Source organism: Rhinopithecus roxellana, chromosome 4, assembly GCF_007565055.1.
Source record: "Rhinopithecus roxellana isolate Shanxi Qingling chromosome 4, ASM756505v1, whole genome shotgun sequence".
Taxonomy (NCBI): domain Eukaryota; kingdom Metazoa; phylum Chordata; class Mammalia; order Primates; family Cercopithecidae; genus Rhinopithecus; species Rhinopithecus roxellana.
In genome coordinates, this window is record NC_044552.1 from 87639132 (window position 1) to 87642963 (window position 3832).

The following is a 3832-nucleotide window of genomic DNA, read 5'->3' on the forward strand; positions in this document are numbered from 1 at the left end:
AAATATTTGCCAATTTTTGGAAGAATCAAGTAGGGGAAAAAAGCAAAGATGTTTCCATCTTTATTAAAAGTATACTTTACCAAATTCTTGTAAACTATAAATAGCTTATGAGAAAAAAATTTCTTAAATCTGAAAAACAAAACATTTAAATAAAGAACCAACAATGGTTTAAATAAGTCATAAAAACATTACCAATTACTTAATTTCATGTAACTAATTTATTGTTTTGCTTGATCTTGATTAGCAGTTTTATGAACCTATAAGTTTCCTTATTAGAGTTCTGAAGATTTTTATTTCATTCATTGTTCTTAAAGTTATCAGAAATTTGTGTTCAAGACTACTTGTTAGAGTCTTTTCCATGAAAAGTCATTTTGGACTAGAGCTGATTGCAAATGCTTTTAGAGAAGATTTCAAAGCAATAACTGTCGATGACAGAAACTTAGAATAGTCATGGTTAAAAATCTGATGAAAGTTCCTGGCCAGGCACAGTGGTTCACACCTGTAATCCCAGCACTTTAGGAGGTTGAGGTGGGCAGATTGCTTGAGCCCAGGAGTTTGAGACCAGCCTGGACAACAAGGTGAAACCCCATCTCTACAAAAAATACAAGAATTAGCTGGGTGTGGTGGTGCACAACTATAGTCCCAGTTACTCAGGAGGCTGAGGTAGGAGGATTGCTTGCTTGAGCCCAAGAAGCAGAGGTTGCGGTGAGCCAAGATCACACCACTGCACTCCAGCCTGGGCAACAGAGTGAGACCTTGTCTCAAAAAAAAATAATAATAATAATAATTTCCCAATTGACAAGGAAATGTAGTTATTTCCATTACATGCAGTATTCTAAGATGACAATCAGGCCGGGCGCAGTGGCTCATGCCTGTAATCCCAGCCCTTTGGGAGGCCGAGGTCGGCAGATCATGAGGTCAGGAGATGGAGACCATCCTGGCTAATATGGTGAAACCCCATCTCTACTAAAAGTACAAAAAATTAGCCAGGCATGGTGGCAGGCACCTGTAGTCCCAGCAACTTGGGAGGCTGAGGCAGGAGAATCGCTTGAACCCAGGAGGTGGAGGTTGCAGTGAGTCAAGATCACACCACTGCACTCCAGCCTGGGCAACAGAGCGAGACTCCATCTCAACAACAAGAAAAAAAAAAGAATCAGAATCATGACTGACAATGTCATATCAGAAGAATCAAACTTTTATAAATTTTATACAACTGTTAGAAAACTCACATTAATACATACCCATACAAATATAAGTTTAGGAAAGATTTAACATAGCCACCAAAATTATGACTGTAACATATTATATTTTTATGAATTGATGTAACTTTTAGAACATTTATATCAATAGCACACACATAAATGTAACTGAGGGAATATCTAGTATCACTTATCATTTTACAATGCTTCTCATACAATTTACCAAATAAGCCTAATTATTTAATATCTCTAAAAGATGAGAGACACAACTTTGAGGCTCTCCAGGGGCCCAACTGGAAAATCCCAATATTAATTTTAAGTCAAAAAGATTTAGTTTCAGATTTTGATGATGTGGGTGCGGGGAGGACCTGCCAAAGATGTTAAAAAGTTCAAAACACTTGATCAAAACAAAATCACAGGTTACCGTAAAATAATAGCCATTAATTTAACCACAGTGACAAAAGACTTCAAAAGCAATACAGAAAGTTATATGGATGTAAAAACCTAACCCTTTTAAAACTCAGTTTTCTATGTAATCCAAAACCTAATAAAGACAAGATAGGAAATTATCTCGATAAAACGTAAAATCTTTGTTTTTTTCAGGCCAGTTACTAGAACACGCTACAAGAAAAATCTCTTGTAGCGTGATTGCTTCTCCTTATGGGAAGCCCATTTAGATAATCTGGAAGTCAATCCTGATGAAAAGGGTACTTGAATTTAATCAGGCACAGGAAGAATGTGTCTAGGGTTAAGAATATACATTACATTATACAGCAATGTAAACAAGAAAACTAATACCTTGAGTGGGGGAATACATGGCTCTCACTAACAACATAGGAAGTGTCCTGATTACACGGAACAATTTAGGCACATCAGTAAAAGCCAAGAGTACAGAGTTGGGTATACTGGAGGAATACACTGTGTTTCTAAGCCTTTAAGATAAATATTTCAGTGCTTGCTTTGACAGCACATATACTAAAGTTGGAATGATACAGAGAAGATTAGCATGGCCATAAGCTGTTAAAAAATAATAATTTTTTAAAAATGTGAGCATCAACTGTAATAGTAGAGTTGGAAGAAAAAAAGTTATAGAAATTGATGAAAAGATTGAAGGAGAAAGTTATTACCTCAGCCAAGAAAAAAGACACACCTCTTCAAAGGAAGAAAGAACAAAGGGCAATGATGTATGACCTGCAAATCACATGCAACAAGGTACAGCAAAAGTTGAACTTTTTTTTTCTTAACATTGAACTTCTAGGCTGGACATGTGGCTCATACCTGTAATCCCAGCACTTTGAGAGGCCAAGGCAGGTGGATCACGGAGCCCAGGAATTCGAAACCAGCCTGGAGAGTATGAGATCCTATCTTTACAAAAATTAGCTGGATATAGTGGCACACACCTGTAGTCCTAGCTACTCAGGAGGCTGAGGTGGAAGAATTGCTTGAGCATACAAGGTCAAGGCTGCAGTGAGCAGTCACTCCAGCCTGGGTGGCAGAGTGAGAACTTGTCTCAAAAAATAAATAAATAAATAAATAAATAAAATAAAGGCCAGGCATGGTGGTTTACACCTGTAATCCCAGCACTTTGGGAGGCCAAGGTGGGCCGATCACTCGAGGCCGGGAGTTTGAGACCAGCCTGGCCAACATGGCAAAACCCTGTCTCTACTAAAAATACAAAATAGCCATGTGTGGTGGCACGCACCTGTAGTCCCAGCCACTCAGGAGGCTGAGGCAGGAAAACTGCTTGAACCTGGGAGGCAGAGGTTGCAGTGAGCCAAGATCCCACCATTGCACTCCAGCCTGGGTGACAAAGTGAGACTCCAACTGAAAAAAAAAAAGTTGGTTGAACTTCTAAAATATAAATCTGAGAAGTTACAAAAAGGAAAAATTTTACCTTGAGAAATAAAATTATTAGTCATAATGAAAAAGACAGCATCACGCCAGGCGCGGTGGCTCACGCCTGTAATTCCAGCACCTTGGGAGGCCAAGGCGGGTGGATCACTTGAGGACAGGAGTTCAAGACCAGCCTGGCCAACATGGTAAAACTCTGTCTCTACAAGAATATAAAAAATTTGCTGGGCATGGTGGAGGATGCCTGCAATCCCAGATACTCCAGAGGCTGAGGCAGGGGAATCGCTTGAACCTGGGAGGCGGAGGTTGCAGTGAGCCGAGATTGTGTCACTGCACTCCAGCCTGGGTGACAGAGCAAGCCTCTGTCTCAAAAAAAGAAAAGAAAAGAAAAGAAGAAACAAAAACAAAAACAAAGACAGTATCTCCAACCTGTAACTTGGGAAACTAAATAGATCTCAGGAAGAAATGTGGCAGAAATACAAACTGTTAGCAGTTTAGAAGACGACTGTTAAAGAAACAGATTCCAGAATCAAAACCTCTGGTAATTTTATTAAGGGCAAATGAATACTTTTTAAAAATCCTGTTGTTCTAACATAGGGGACCAAATTTATTTAGTTTTGTATTAGTGTATTTTTAATATTAAAGCTCAATTTTAGAAAGACTCTTAAATAATTGCCTTCTAATTATAGCCAACTTGATCACAAACAAAATTCCTCTCATAAAGTTCGCTTTCACAAACCTTATCACAACTTATTCAGACCACTGATGACATGCTTGAATTT

The 3832-nt window shown here is 38.6% G+C and overlaps 1 pseudogene; it reads left to right on the forward strand.

Annotated features, from left to right (window-relative positions):
• The first annotated feature begins 2150 nt into the window (after positions 1 to 2150).
• LOC115897139 lies at positions 2151 to 2239 on the forward strand (annotated as a pseudogene).
• The last annotated feature ends 1593 nt before the right edge of the window (positions 2240 to 3832 follow it).